Raw genomic sequence first — 17,677 nt, forward strand, 5'->3', positions numbered from 1 at the left:
GTTTCGCTCTGTCCGTCTGTTCGTTGGTCCGTGGGCTCCTTTACAAAACTTCTACATCCTTGAAGATAGAAAGCTGAAATTCGACATGTACATGCATTTTTAATAGAAACTTATTTCCGTAGGAGAAAATTTTTATCTACCTTTCAACATCTTAAAGTTATAACCCCTCAAAGTCGAACAAATGTCATTTTTAAGTAATGATTGTAGAAAATCGAGAAACATTTTTTAAATTATTGTAGAACTTTGAGATTTGAATGAAAATAATTTTAGTAATGGATACATAGATAGATTGTTTTTAAAAGCAGCATTTTCACTTGTTAAAGGGAAAAGTGCTACATTACAAACCATTGGTCCAATCCAACATTTGAACTTAACTTTTATTCAAATATTTTTGGTCGACGACAGTTTTTGTTTTATGATTTTCATATATGTACTCTTTTTTCCTCTGTTTTTCTTATCTTTATGGTTTATTATTAATTTTTATTGTTATAAACGATGCTATATAACCGCCGTATAAGCTTGATAAATGGTTACTTTCTTTTTCAATATTCAAAATCTGTGTAACTTATGAATATTCATTTATGAATGTTGCCATAGTGTTCATATTATAGTTAACAAAATAATAAAAAAATTTTACTATGTTTTATAGATTCCAAATTAATTCAGAGTACTAAAAAAAATCATTTTTTTTTTCAGGTGAGATTTGGAATTTTATTTTCAATATTATAATGGTTGATTTTGACAAAGCTAAAACTTTAACACAACTAAAGTTTAAGTTATTTTGAAAAAAAATTAAGATAAGTAAGTAAATTTAATTAATGAAGTTAATTATAGACTTAATTGGATTTTTCGAGGAAAAAAAACGGAAATGGAAAGACTGCATTAAAAGTAAAATATTGTTTTTGCTAATAATCTCGGAACTAAAAGGGAAAATAAAATACTTTCGGTTTAATAAAAAAAAATCAAAACCTTAAACTGATTTTATTACAGTTTTAATTTTTATTGATTGATGTGATTGCAATCACAAGATAACAGAACAGTTAGAGTACAAAACATTGGACTGTTTTACAATTTTTAAAAGAAATATTAAAAGCTATGATTTACATATTCTTTCATTTTTTAATTAAGATTTATATATTATATGACAAAACAATTTTGCAGAAACATGACAACTCAGAAGAAGACGTTATAAGATATGAGGGTTAGTTTGTCAGAATGACTGAAATTTCAACATTTTCCGCCTTACAAAAAGTGAAACACATTCAAAAAACTCATAATTCTGACAAATATCATACAGTTTGATACACTTAAATAAAACAAGTAAAAAGGTAGAAAGTAGAAAAATGAACATGTCTGAAGCCGATGTATGAGACGACTTTAGAAGAACAAAGCCTTAACTCTTTGATAAAAAAAAAACATTATGAAGCATTGTACTTATAAAATATTTTACACAGAACAAAGAAAACAAATTATTTTTTTTTATTTTTTGTTTAAAATTAATTAAAGAAGCTAATGAAAACCTCAAAAACTTCTTTACTGTTCAATGGTTTGAAAAATCAGTGCATATTATTGAATACAAAATTTAACTTTAATAAATTATTCTACCCCTGAATATTTTCCAGTATAACCTCTAGTTTTATGAGCTCTAATATTATTTAAAGAATAACCTATAAGTTTAAATAAATTTTATCACCATTTATACTCGTAGGTGTTGCTCTTTTTTTCTTTTTCTTAAACTGCTTACTTACAAAGTAGTTAGTGAACTGTAAAAAAGGGTAACCTTAACTAATTTGTTATATGATAGAAGATGAAAAAATTTTGTTTTTGTTACCTTTGTTGTGTATAGTCTTTTTTTTCTTTTAATACAAAACAAAAAAAAATTAATAAGTAATAAAATTCTTCATGATTTAGATGAACTTTTTTTACTATCAACTAATTTTGTCAGTGGCTTTTCTGTTGTGCTCTTTTTTCAAGGTATACACAAAGTCCTAAAAATTACGCCTGTACATAAGCCAGCAATTGCTTTAACTAAGTTAAATTGAAAGAAAAGAAACAAAAAATTTAATCAATTAAATTTAGTTTCCTCCTTATAGGGTAACGATTTTTGTGTTTTCCAATACTTAAGTTTTATCCTTTATTTCTTAAACGTTCATATATTCTCCATATATTGAGCAACTCATTAACATAGCAATAAATTTCAAATCATCAAATCAAATAAAGTCACTTATTGACATGAAATTTTAGAAAAAGTAATATTTTGCAACAAAAAACTGAAAACGATTCAGAAACAATACCTCTTTAACTATCAGAAATGCTCAAAAACCCGTAAAAGCGATAAATAACTACTTGACCGTGATTCAAGGTTATACACCTATTAAAGTAGTGAACAATATTTCAATTTATTATTGAGATGTTGGGATTTTCTTTTGGATTGTAATATTTTTGCTCTAACTTTTATCGACTAGAATAGAATGAATTTATTAAGAAGATTGCACGACTTAAACTGTCTCGCAAATCGCAAATTTGAACAATCGTTAAAATATGAAAGTGAGCCGACATGTAACGCAATTTTAAGCGAATTTTTTTTATTGTGAAGTATTAGCTTTTATTGGTATTGAATTATGGCGACAGAGAGAATATTTAAGATACAAATGATCATTAATGTAGTTTCCTCTTTAGGTTAACGTCATTACTCGTTTCATTTCAACTTAAAATGCTGAATAATTTAGTGTAAATTTTTTTTACATGAAAAAATTAAATCAATATTTCGTAACAAATTAACAATCTACTTTGTTGCTTCTCTTTATTCGCGTAATCATTTTTTTTGTTAATATAAATTTAATATTAAAAATTAAATTTATAAAATACATAATATTTATATTGCTTAAGATAAAAAATAAATAAATTTATAAAGATATTCGAACGCAAAAGTAATTATTTTTATTATTGAAAATCATACAAGATAAAAATTATTTTATTATTTCACGAGTATATGCACATTTAATTTATGTAATAAATTTGCAATTATGCAATTCAATACTTCTTCTTTTCAAAATGATTTCATTAAAATACGTTACTATTATTAAAAAATTTTTATAAAAAAAGATATTTGCTACTTTTGAGGTAACTTTCATAATATTTTGACCGAACTTTCGTAGGAATAAAGCAATGCAACAGTTACCGTCATAATAAATTTAAAAAAAGAAAAAAACTTACGCATAAATCCAATACCATCAAAATGGACACAGCCAAACTAAAGTGTTTTCTGTCAAGATTTTCAACTTAATTGCAGTTTTCCCTTAAGGTTTAAAGTCCGTATTGCAGTAATACGGTGTTAAAAACCCGATTTAGATCAAAGAAAATTTGTTAAATTAACAAAAATGTAAATTAATGGTTCCTCAGATCCTCTACTTATACTATAAATTTTGGAACAACCCTACATACAACGAATGTATATAAAAATTATAATATAGAATTATTGTACTTATGTACATTTAAATGAGTGATAAAAATTAAACTTATAATTAAAAAAATGAACGCAGCTTCAATTTGTTAAATTTTCTTGTTATAATAAATTTATGCAGTTGTTTTTGTATACACGTTCTTATGTACACACATATATATATAAATATATTTATATTAATATTCGTATGTCATACACAGTACTTGCTAGTGTGCAGTTATGTGCAATTTTATTTTATAATCAGCGTTTGTCTTTAATTTGCACCTGTTTTTATGGTTTGCAATACGCAACATATTTTTTTTTCAATCATCTTTTCTTTTGCGTCCTTAGAAAGAAGGGAAAATCATATATGTACATTCTTCACATTCGTTTGTAAAAAACTGCATGCATTTGTGCTTGGATTTCTAAAATGTTAAAGTGTTAAAAGCACAATCAATGAATCAATATAAATTTTATTAATTTATTTAAAAATTTATTTGCAAACAAGTTGTTTTTGTCCACGATGCACGAGAAACGAGATTTTCTTGATACAGAGTATGAGCGCATAAGAAATTTGGAAATTGCGAAGTTGATAAATAAATTTAAAAAATGTCAAGATTGCAACAAGTTCTTGAACAAGGAAAATTTAAATCATACAAATCAACAAATATGCGTTCTTGAACAAAAATATTTTTTTAAATATCTGAAAGTAATTGAAAAATATCATTAATTTGTGGCAACAGAGTTTGACAGATGAAATATGCTTTACAATTTAAAATAGCTCACTATAATTTGGCAACACTTTACTTCAAATGTAAAGTGCAAAACATTCTTTTTAACATAATATGGCAACATGCCAAAACGTCATTGACAATTATATAATATGTAATTCTAAAGTGTGTGTCCCAACAAATAGTAATAAATTTATAAATTATGTGTAGACAAAAATTATAGTTATAAAAACATTGAAATTAATACATATTGGAATCAGATACCTAGTACTTCCTCACATAGGAACGCCGCAAGTATCCTGCTTATCAGTCGCATGCTAACCTTTAAAGTTAAATTTAATAAAGTTAAATTTAATTTAAATTTTTTAATGAATGACACGGAATATTCAGAAATCTCGGAAAAATATGGTGGAGCGGAAACCACATTTGACAGGATCTCATTATACGAGTAGATATTTTTCGTTATGGACACTTGTTTTCAAAACAATATTCTTTATATTCTAGATTTCTTTTGCACAATATTTTCGATACAAAAGAAGTTTCATAAGTACATAAACAACCTTATCTGCTAATTTAATTTCAATGAAAAACTTGAATGAGCCTCTTGTTTTGAAATTTATATGCGCGTACGGTGTTAAAACTTGTATGCGCGTCTAGTTTAAAAAATCTAAAAGTCACCGACTCCTTAATTATAAGCTAAACATTCTGTATATACATATGTATGTATGTATGTTTGTATAACATAAGATATATTTCATGATTTTGTCTTTAATTATTTTACCAAACAATATACTTATATGTGGGTATACTGTTTTTAATACAAATGTAAAACACAATCTTGCAAATACAAGTGCAAGAGTATGTTTGTGTAAAATAATTTCAATTTTGTGATTATGTCATTTCCTTGATCTGATTTTTTCTTCAACTTTTTCCTTCTTTTTTTCTTTTCTTATTATAATTTTCAAACGGACGGACATTCACTTACTTTTTTAAATCAATAAAAATGTAGTGAAACATTAAAGACATTTATAAAAACAACAACATAAATATAAGAAATTGTACGGGCAAGTTTGTTGTATGCTTTTATTGTGATTTTATACTATTTTGGGAATTAAATAATGTGATTCAATTTTTTTTTATTACGTGATCCAATAAACTAATCAATTTAACAATTTTATAAACAAACTTTGTAAGAAATATAAACCATATATGTATAAAACGTCTTCATCTACTAAACTAAAATGTTAGAACGCATTCGGTTTATACACATGTATGTATATAAGTGTGCGAGCAAGTAAAGCAATTTATTTTTATATTACGTATTATAAAAAAGTGTTTTCGAAAGTATAAATTTAAAATTGAAATGTTAAGTTGAGATTTCATAGTCGAAAATTAAAATAAAATTGAATGACAAAACAAATTAAAACAAAATAGAATTACTGTTACTATAGAAAATTTTGTAAAATGACAGTACAAGTATGAACTAAGAAATGTCATCTCTATTACAAACAGTTGTAGTAATCTTTAAAAATTTGGTTATTATTCATAAAAATAATTTAAATTACGTACCATTAACCAGTTTTGATAATTTTTTATTAAAAAAGTCAATGTGAAATGACTATAAAAAAGATTGAAAAGCAGTTCTTTATGAATTTTATATATATATATATATACATACACACATATTTTCGAATTTAGGATCAGTCATTCTATACGTAATTTGCAGTAATTTAACACAGTACAAACTAATTTTAAGGCAGAATAAAATGACATACAAAATTAACGACAGAGGGATTGTCATATTTAACAGTTGTCATGCTTGTAAAGCAACAGTTTTTACATTTAAAGCTCTATGCTTCAAATTGATTCACCTCTTATTATCATCTTACATTATTTTTTTATCTTTTAAATTATTTAAGCACTACTTATGTACATATAAATGTATTTAAACACTATTTACTAAAATTGTGTCAAATTCATACAAATAATAGAATATTTAGAATAATTTAGAAAAAAACTCTCAAAAAGTTTTTTTGTTCTTTTGTATGCTTTTTTTCACACGACATTTTAATAGATTATTTTCTTAGAATAAATTCTAACTTTATATTATGTTTTATTGTACTTATATTTTAAAATTAATTTATGCTCATATGCTATTTTTGTAAAAATTTATACTTTTTAGAGAATGTGGTGTTGTTTAGTATTATTTTGCAAAAATTAAATTTAAATTTGATACGATTTTTTATAACCAATAATAAAATCATTTAAAGATGATCGCATTTCAATAACATTTTTAAATATAAGCTGCAAATTTAAAAGTTTACATTAGTATGTACTATATTTTATTATATAATTTTATGTTCTTTTTGAATTATAGCGGTTGTTATAATGTTTTGTCATTAGACTCTGATTTATCGACTTTATAAAAAAGTAAAATAACAAGAAATATTTTACTTAATTTGAGAAAATTTAAGAAGAATTTTACTTATATTTTGCCTGAAGGTCAAAAAATTGAATTGGCAAAACAGTTTGTAATATGTATACCCAAACTATTCGTATCCCATAACGCTAATAACATACCATAGAACAGTCTTTAATTTGAACGCGATGGAGTAGCTGTGATAAAACTTCAAAAGTAATTTTACCATATTCAAAGCTTTGCAGAGTATAATACCAAAATTTTTCATAAACTAATTAGGTAATATTGCTAATACCGTAGAAAAGTAAATGAAGAATGCATAATTCAATGATAATAAAATTTGGAAGATTTCAATATCTAATTCATATTATTGTTAATGACAGCAAATTTCAAAAAAATATCCAATTTCCCATTTTATAGGGAAGCGTAAAAAAACTATTTTTAGAGAGATGTTGGTCAGCCGGTCTGTTTGTGGACGCGTGCATCTCAAGTTCGGCTGCACCGATTTTGATGAAATTTTATAAGTATGAGTTTCCTTCGGCTATGTCACGGATTAATCAACTTTTACGCCACGGGAACCGGACCTTTTTACCGTTCGACTTTACGTTTTTGCGCATATAAAGAGAAATAATCAATCGTTTTTTTTAACTTTGAGATTTAAATTTGGGCTGCTAAAACAATAAACCTATAAATTTTTTTAGAAAAATCAGGGCTCGGAAACCCAACTGCGGGCCGATCTTGCATTTCTTATTATATATACAGAACTAATTGACGGAATTTTTTAAATTTAATAATTGAGTTCTGGTTGCTACTAGCTGGTGAACTTTTCAGTAAATTCGAATGACATAAAGCGAAACTGTTTTAAGAGCCTAGTATACATTTTTCTGGGTATGTTAACAAAAGACTTACTAATGTCCTTAAAATGGGAAAGAAGAGTTAAACTATTGTTTAAAATAGAAAACATAGATTGCGACCAGTTATGTGTTGACCACATCAGATATTTTGTTTTTTTTTGTGTTATATCAAAATAGAATCGAAAGTTTTCGCATATAAGATTCGTTCGAACGTAATATTGTATTATACATTTGCCTATTAACTATAACGGTTTTAGAAAAGATCATTGATTAACATTTTATTTTAAGTATTTATTTAAAATTACGTGAAATCAAAAAACAAAGAAGAAAGACAGCAACGGTGAGGGTAATGGCAAAAACAAAAATCCTTGTCTCTTTATCATGTACTTTTTTTATCGTTAAAAATGAAATTTTCATAATAATTAAAATTACATACGATTTATTTTTAGTTAAGTAGAATTAACAGTATGGGATAAGAGTGAAAATTTCATAAAATAAATGCCGGAATTATTTTGAACTAAACATCGAATTTTTAACGCGCAATTTTAAAATGACATGAGCACTTCACAGAGATAGATAGTTGCTGTTGTAATCAAAATTTCTTTATTTTTTCTTTAATGAATTTTAGTAACTTTTTATACCCGTACGAACGTATGATCGAAGGGTATACTAATTTTACCATACCGTTTGTAACGCTATGAAATAATGGTCTAAGATACAGACTCAAGTGTATGTTTTTGATCAGCGTCTAAATCTGAGTCGATTTAGCTTTATTTGCCAAAAACTAATTGGGCTAGGTTCACCATTTCGGGAAACTAGACATGATCGGGAAACTAGCTCGGGTAGCTGCCATAAACTTCAATAGTATTTGGCCATATCTTGGAAAATATTGAAAACGCAGTACTGAAATTTCGCATAAATTAACATCAATTAACACGACAACTTAAAGTCATATTCTGTCCCATAGTCAGCTTTGGCATATTTATTCGCACATAGAATAACAAATTCGTACGGGTATCACAGAGTTGACACGGTCAACTCTATTTTTTCTCGTTTTTAATAGTTTAATTATGAAAACTTGTAAATTTTCAAATTTGTAATGCTTATTTGAATGGTATAGGTAGAGGCCTTTTTAGGTTACTAGTATGGTCATATTAATGTTTACACTTATTAAACATCAAAGCTACCACATAACCTATGCCACAGTAATTATCAAAATAATTACCGAACAAAACACGGATTTAATAATCATAAGTATTCCCAATTAAGTATAATTTGTAAAATTTTTAATGTGAAGTTGTTGAAAAGCCTCCTTTACTGATATTAATTTGAGAACCATGTGTACATTTTTTCCTACATGTGCAAATCATTAACGATAGCTTTAATCTTAAATTAATTTTTTTAAAAAGCATTCATAATTAAAAAGAAATAAAATATGCACATTAAAATAAAAATGTGCGCGTACGTATATGCAAATTTGTATTAGTTTAATATTAGGTAGACACACATACTTAGATTAACTTAAATAATATGTACGTATGCATGCGTGTGAATATGAATGTCCCAAATATTTTCTCTTTCGTGAAAAGGAAATTTTTTAATGCATAAATTTTGACATTGTCATTTTGAATTCTTTTTAGTTATATTGTGCTTTCATTCTAAGTATTTAAATTGTTATTAGTATTAAATTATAAAGATGCACTTGACCTACAAAAAAATTTAAAAAATTTAAAATTTAAATTGTATAAATTTAAAATGAAAGTTTCAAATATATCTGGTAAAAAAATTGTCATTTCAATGAATATGTAATGTGTGTTTACATCAATGCTCTAAACTCAAAAGTCTTTTGTTCTCACTCTCGCCTTTCTGTTAAAGCTATTATTAAAATTAATTTTATTTAAGAAACAATTAATTGAAATATTTGACAGAATTTGAAGCGTCCAATTCGAAATGATCTTCACTCTAAACCTGGTCTAATGTAAATAATTGGTCTATTAAGTTTTTAATTTAATAAACCGAATATTTAGAATATTTTTGACTCATCAATAAAGTTTTATTTGCTTTTTTCTCGGAGCATTAATTTTAATGCAAAAAATTTTATTAATATAAAATTATGCCAAGTAATTATTTTAATATTCGAAACTAAAATTTTTTCACAATTAATACACAATTTTCAGTGAATATTTCTACTTTCTTTAATACGACCAAAATATTTTATATTCAATCTTTCATTTCATACAAATTAATTGTATTATTTATCATTTTTCGAATTTTAAAAGTACTATTTTAAATTTTAATACGAGTAAATTAAATTTACATAAGATCCTAATCTAACACATGAAATAAGATATTCAAAATTATTTGCTCTATTATTTTTATATATTTTCTATGTAAGTACTTTATTAAAAAATTATTGAAAATTAACAAAAAAATTAAATGAAATATTTAAATACAAAAATAATTACAATTATTTTCATACCCTTTTTGTTCATACAGCAACAAATTACATGCAAGACAATAATTCACATTATGTTGGTTATGGTATGTATGTCTGCTGTATTTATTGAAGATGATAATAGCATGATAACTACGAATATTACTTGAATTTTTCTGTGTTTTTAAATACAATTTTCTATTAAATATTTCTTTTTATATATTTTTACAAAGTACAAAGGTACCTTTATATTTTTTGTAAAGTGCACGTTTCGTGCTTCGTCTATCATTATTATAGGTTGTTATTGCCATTATTATTGTAAAAGTATACGCTATACAAATATTTATTTTGCGAATAGTAAGCGAAAAAAATTTAAAAAAAATAAAAGAGAAAAAATAAAATCAAAAATGAGCACTTGTTTACCTTTGTGATTTAAAAAAATAATTCCACTTGTTTTTTCAAATCAGTGCTTTATAAGAATTTCGATAAATGCATAAAACACATGAAACATTTGAATAATATTTGTTAGTTTTAGCGTTTATTCACACGTACTCACCTCGTTTAGATGGCATCTTGAGTACTTAACTTGAAATCATCCCGAAAATGAAGCTGCGATTTTAAAGCTTGAAAGCCCGAAAATTACGTTTAGCTATTACATTTCAAATTATAAATAGTTTTTAAGTCAAATGAGCAAATATTTAATTCACTTGAGTAAAGCCGGTATTACTGTAACACTTTTTGATTTAAACTTTTTAAAACTAATTTTTCTCCTGGAATAGACCTCTTTTGAGTTATAACTGCTTCAAAAGGATTATAAGATAGACAGGCGGATGGTGAGATAAACACTCATATTTCGAGTAAAACTTAATTGGTAGTCAAAAATATATTGACGAAATTTTCGAATATATATATGTACACAAAATTAAACGACGGCATATGTATTTATTGAAGATGATTTAGAGTTCACCACTTAGGTTTTATCAAATTTTTTTCAATACTTTTACTCACATGTAAGTTTTATAAATACATAATCTCCATTCCTATTGTTTAGGCTCGGTACACGAAGTAAATTTAATATTGCAAAGCTCTGTTCAAAACACTAAATATGTTATATAGAAAGTCTAATAACCTTTTATTAGAAAGACAAGCAAAGATCTAATAGAAAAAAAGATTGTATTTAATCAGAAAACATTTTTTTTTAGCCTTAATATTTTGTTCAAATAACTTTTATATATACTTACTTAGATAAGAACGAATATTAAAAGAAAAAAACGTCATAAAAACATAATCAAATGTACACGAACTCTTAGGTACGTCGCACGGTATGTAAATGATTTTTCAAAGAAAGAAAATATTTCATTTTTTTTTGGTCAAATAAAGAAAAATGTTGCCTTCTTTCCAATAAAAGTTTGTAAATATCCATGTACCAGATAATTATTACACACACGAGGTGCACAAACTAAATACATATCTGGAGAAACTTATTTGATATTTTGTCTTTATTGAAATGGCATTGTAATTTATTGCGAATAAAGACGCCTTTATTGAATCATTTGGCAACAACAGAATCCATAAACCAGTAGATTTGTACAACAGTTGGATATTATAAGAAAAGACAGATGCTACTTCTGGCACTAGATTACTGGATAGTAAGAAGATTTTACACCTTACTTTTTACAAGTTCCAGGGCGAATTATCTATTTGTTTTTAAAATAAACCCAAAATTAGTCGGTTAAGAATTTGAAACAGATAAAACATGAAGTGGAAAACAAAGAATTTATCCATCGTAACATATTGTACGAACCAACGTCTCCACGTTGAACCACACAGACAATCAAACAAATTTATTTAGTTCAAATAAATAGCTCGCCTGCGGCTGAAGTGCTTCGGGGGGGTTGGGGGGGGGGTTTTGTTACCCCGGGGAGGATCTCGCAGCTTGATGTGGCTGCCATACTGCGGTTTGTCAGGGGCCTAGCAATAGAGCTATGGAAGGGGGATGGGAATCACAAAAGATCCTATGGGTCGACGTGAGTGGGGCCTAAGGGCCTCGATCCCCGTGGAGGACATTATTCTAAATCTTACTACTTAGTTTTCGCACCTCGTAAATGTACACGAAGAAAATATAAATTTATCAAGAAAGTATTAGTATACATATTTGGGCACTATCGTTTCGATTCGGTTCAGAGTCTCGAATCACTTACTTTTCTTTTCTTTTTTTTGTATTTTGCTTTTTTGAAATTGCTACTTTACGTGTATTGTTGCTCTACGAACCAAAAAACTATAAAAATTACTTAGATTCACTTTCAAAATACATAATTGTAAATTCTTTTTCTAATTATTATTTTGACCATTTTCCAATCATATAATCACATATGCAGTAAATGAAGAGGATCGGCGCGGACTTAATTACATTTTAAATATTTCTCTTTAATTTTTTCCTTTTTTTTGTTAAATTTTAATTGTATGTAATAATAAAAGAATTTGTTTATTTGTATGGAGTATGTGAGTTTGTATGAATTTTAGTTAAAATATTATGCTTTTTAATTTTTATCATATATGACTGATAAAAGAAATTTTTATGTATAAAATTAGTTAAGCATTTTGTTAGAAAAAGTAGATAAAGAAAAAAAAGCATTAAAATTTCACTTCCTGTAAGTTGGGCTCGTGTAATGGAAGATACAAGGGTGAAAAATATTTGCTAGTTAATTTTTTTATTTAACCAATAATTTTTTAAGTTTTTATCTATAAAAGTTAATCAGTTTTTTAATAAACATTTTTTTTTTTGTTTATTAAACATTTGCACTTTTCTCTTATTTTAAAGTTTTTTTTCTTCTTTTCTCATTAATTAGAACTTCTAAAATTATTGTGAATTCGGCAATTTTAATTTTAAGCAAAAATAGAAATTTTAAAACAATTGCAGAAATTAAACAGCAATCAAATGAGAATTTTTTAAAAATTTGGCTTTTCCTACATTAATTTTTTATATTAGTCATTAGTGAAATTCAGTACCAAGTAACTTATCACCATTACATTGATTAAAACAAGGAAATCAATTAATTTAAATGAAGACATTCATTTGTAACAACTATGATTCCCGAAATTAATCCAAAAGAAAACATTACCGCATTAGGGGTATCAAATGAATGAAAAAAGAAATATTAGAGTTCCGACATAACCAAACAAAATCACTAGAGTGGAAGTACTTATTTGTTACAGTCTTATAAATAATTCACGAAACAAAAATACGTGAACTCTTCGAAAACGTTATTGAAAAAAAACACAGTTTTAACATTCGGAGGCAAATTAATTTAAACTATCAAATAATAATGACACAATTAATTAATTATTTTAAGGTTAATTTCAATTACGTGTAATTTTATAATAAAAGGTTTGGCCGTATACTGCATAAATTCATTTTTTTTTGTCATAAACCTTACATGCAATTTTTATGAAATTAATCATCTCATCATTCCATTATCGTATTAACGTTTTACTCATATAAAACGTATTAATTAAAAAAAATTTAAATATTTTTAATAGTTTAAATTTGTTTGTATAATTTTTTTAAAATTGTAAAAAAACGTAATTGAAGTGTTATAGTGAGTTGCTAGAAACTACTTACTATTATTTGAAAAGAATTGAATTGAATGGAATAAAAACTTATGTACGAAATTATTATTAATAGTGTTGCCAATAAAGCGTTCTAAAATCTCATGCTAAGGCTCATGTTAATTCCATTTAGTATTTTTATTTCAAGTAAGGAGGGTCTTATAAAGAATAATGAATGAAAATAATTAAGTTATAAGAGTAATATGGGTGTTATAATTCAATTTACACAAATATTTAGGAAAACATAAATACAAGAATTTGGAATGAAAAAACCTTTTCTGTTTTTTTTTTAATATTAACAAAAAACCTTAATATTTTCAAACAATCTTAAAGCAATATAACTGAGACAAGAAAAATTTGCTTAATCGATCTATATACGGAATCTTTTCAAATTTACCCCATCTTAAATTTGTACTTGTATATTAAAATAATTTTGAAAACTATCAAAACAAAATTTCAAATTGACCATGAAATAATAATGATTACTTTAACTACTAATTATGCTCTTATTTGATTATTTTCGTAATGAAATATTAAATTATAGTCCAAAAATTATTTTAGATTACCTTGATTAACATACTTTTTGTTATTGCCATTTTTTTTCTAAATTAATTCGTACAGACATATATATTTAATAATAATAACGTGTGTAGTCTTATAAATCAAGTAAACACAAATTAATAATTAAGAAAATCCATATTTGGTTAAATTTCATTATCACATCATATAATGACGAGTTGATCATTGATTTTATTGTGGTCATAAAAATAATGAAAATCATGAAACAAATTTTAGTTTATTAAAAAAATATTAGTGAATTATGGAGTTGGAATATTTGTACTATTGTGTAGGTACGTCATTTATTCTCACACCTATATTAATATCAAAATGATTTACAATAATTATTAGATTTTGAAAATTATTTATTAAATTTTCTTTAAAAGGTATTTCTATTATAAAGGTGGTTCTTTTCTTTTCAAATAACAATTCTAATAATGTGTGTGTTAGTTAAACTGCATTAGTTTTCTGAGCCATCTGTCTATCATTTTCGAAAATGTAAAGACCGTTTTACATAAAATCTTAAGGTAAGTATAGCATGTGACATTTAATTTACGTTCTTACTTAAACTGTTTTTTGAAGCGGCTTTAAAATATTTTTTATTGTACATATACATGTGAACAAACCTTATTACACGATTTAGAATGCTATAAATTAATTACTTTTTTAATACACTTTAAAATGCTTGTTGTTTTGACAATCATCCAAAATAAAATTAAGTTTTTCTCTACATCCTCTGCTGTGCTCTAACATAATTGTTAGAGCAAATTACGTAAAGAAAATTGGTTTCCAACCAACCAGTCCATTTGTATCATTCCAAACTTATTTTTGATTTGTTAGTTATCAGTATGTAAAAATATGCTTGTATTAATTTATAACAAACCTACTAACCAATTTTTGTTATGATACAAACTTAACTGGATATTACTAAAACAGATAAGGTATATGATTATAAGTTTATATTTAAATTGGAAAAAAATATATCATGCATTGTATGCTTTTTTAGTAATACTGTTTTCTCTTAACTTTTAACTTTTTTAAAAAGTGCAAAAGTATTAGCACAAAAATTACGTCAATAAATTTCACATATGGTAACACTAGCCTACATATAATAAAAACCTCTTAAAAACTATGATTTTTATAACATTATCTCAATTAATCTTATGGGATTTTGAAATTGAGGGGCGGAAATAAATCGTATTATTAGAGTATATGCATAAATACGAATGTGTTGCCATAATAAAGCAAGCAATATTAATATATTATGGAAAAAGATAGTTCCAATTATTAAGTGAAAATATAGTATTGATTAAAGAGAGATAATAAAAACAAAAAACACTACTAGTTCCACCTCTCTATTAAAATTGAAAGTGAAAATGACATTTGTGTTAGGACGTTTTTACTTACATAACCTCTCTTTTTCGAAAAGAAAATGAAAATGTTAAAATAATTTAATATTTGAACAAGAAATATTGCTATTTTTTTAATTATGTTAATAATTTTTAATTTTATTAATTATATCAATACTAATAAATTTTGGATCATGTTTTAATCATATTTCAGTTTTTTTTCATTATGAAAATGTAAACCGAAGCAAAAACAAAAATTTCAACATCAATTTAATAAAAACATGAAATTGGATGGGTGGATGTATTAATCAGTTCGCTGTTTTTTTCCATAAATATATTCCCAATCTTTAATGACAAAAAAAAAAAATTAGTCAAATTTTTTGGCTGATAAATTTATTCACAGACTAATATTTACATATACGAGTACATATGTATATATATACGTACATACATTTATGTTGGGCGATTTCACGGAAAATTGCTTCAGATTTTTTTAAGCAACAAATTCAAATTTAAAGTTCATTTTTTGCTACTTGTTTTAAGTAATGCAATTTCATTTAAATGCAAATTTTTACATTTTATTGCTAATAACAAATTTATATTTAAATATATAAGTATAGTGTAGTTATCTTCATCAATCAAATGTCAAAAGTTTTAAAAGTGTCAAAATTGTCGAAACTCAGTAATTGGTACATTTTGTTTGATTAAAATTTAGTGGCATTCAATTTTGTCAATTAAGCAAATTCAGTAAGATTTATAGCAGCTTACAGTATTATAATGAATTACAGTAATATAATGAATAAATCTCATTTATTGTATTATTCAAATGATAATAAAATTTTCATTTTATCTCTTATGCACATTATTTTGATTCTAAATCATATTTGTCACAAATTTCTGCATATTTCTGTCAACTTTTTAAATTTATTCGTTTTAATAATAAGTACTTTTTTACATCACCTTGTAAATCGTTTACATATGTATACACATGTTGTATTTTTGTATGAAACGAAGCGAAACGTAAAATCGCTAAGAATTTTATTTATTATTAAACAGAATTTTGTTTAAAAGTGTTATCAATTAAATGAATGCTTAACAGTGTAGCGATTAGATCGTACTCGTATAAGTGAATTCATTTGAGTTTCATACAAAGTGTTGATTAATTTTTAATGTAAGCTCATTTTCAGTTATTATAGTTAAATATGTATATGAAATATAATAAAAAAAATTTTAATTATTTTTTCTCTATCCTGTCAATAGTGTTTAATTAGAAAAATAATGACATGTTTCTTTGAGGTTACTACCTATACTGTCGTTTTTATAAAACAGACATTATTTCAATTATCGTATAGTGTGAAAAATTGCAATAGATTAAGAAAAAAATTTAAATATTTATAAGGTGGAATTAAAAGTCTTATATGCGTATTATGTATAACAAAAGAGTTGCCGTATAGTTTCATATAAAAATCGCAGCAAAAATGATGTTGCCGCAAACTATTGAAGTATTAATGCCTAAATACGTAAAACTAATATCAATATTCAAATATATTGTCAATGTCAAATAACTTATGATTGGTATCAACAATTAATGTGATCACCATTTGATTCAAAGAAAATTTAAAGTATGAAAACATTTTTACTCTTGTAATAAAAATCGTTTCAATTATTTATTATTTTTAAAAATAAATCTCATTTATTGTATAATTTTGCCACAATGAAATTTAATGATTTCAACAACTAAATTTAATGAACTTCTCGGTATTTTTTATCCGTTATTTAATGAAATGTTTATTATTATTTTTTTATTTGATGTTTTTGAGAATTTTTTTTAAATTTACATATATCGAAAAAAAGTCATATAGGTCATAACTTTTATATGTTATATTATTATTAAAAGTGCTAATACATAAAGGTCATTGAATTATCCTAAAAACAGAGCGAAACTATTTAAAAATGTGTAAAATAAAAATATTAAAAAAAAAAAATAATTAAAAACTTTTTGGTTTCAGGCTAAGAAATTTTAAACCAGTTGCAATAAATACGTTATTGCAGAAAATATATGTATACATATATGTACACGTATATCTGTTTCTACTTTGGGCAAAGTGTTTTTTCATATAAATTCAATATATTTAATAAATATAATACATAAACAATATCAAATGTTTCTAGTACGTAAAAATTTCTTGATTTTCTTGACCTAAAGATTTTTTTCATTTTTTATTTTTATTCATTTTAAAGAAAAACTCTAAGTCAGTAGACTTTTTATTTAAGTAATTTT

At 25.0% G+C, this 17,677-nt stretch overlaps 2 protein-coding genes across 3 annotated transcripts in view; one reads left to right on the top strand and one right to left on the bottom strand.

Annotated features, from left to right (window-relative positions):
- LOC129608204 (6-phosphofructo-2-kinase/fructose-2,6-bisphosphatase-like) overlaps positions 1 to 17,677 on the top strand; it is a 122,824-nt gene that overhangs the window by 89,576 nt on the left and 15,571 nt on the right. The window lies entirely within an intron of this gene.
- Positions 1 to 17,677, bottom strand: part of LOC129608206 (alpha-N-acetylgalactosaminidase) — an 84,994-nt gene that overhangs the window by 65,676 nt on the left and 1,641 nt on the right. The gene's annotated exons all lie outside the window — the stretch shown is intronic.

Source organism: Condylostylus longicornis, unplaced genomic scaffold, assembly GCF_029603195.1.
Source record: "Condylostylus longicornis isolate FDR11 unplaced genomic scaffold, ASM2960319v2 ptg000031l, whole genome shotgun sequence".
Lineage (NCBI taxonomy): Eukaryota > Metazoa > Arthropoda > Insecta > Diptera > Dolichopodidae > Condylostylus > Condylostylus longicornis.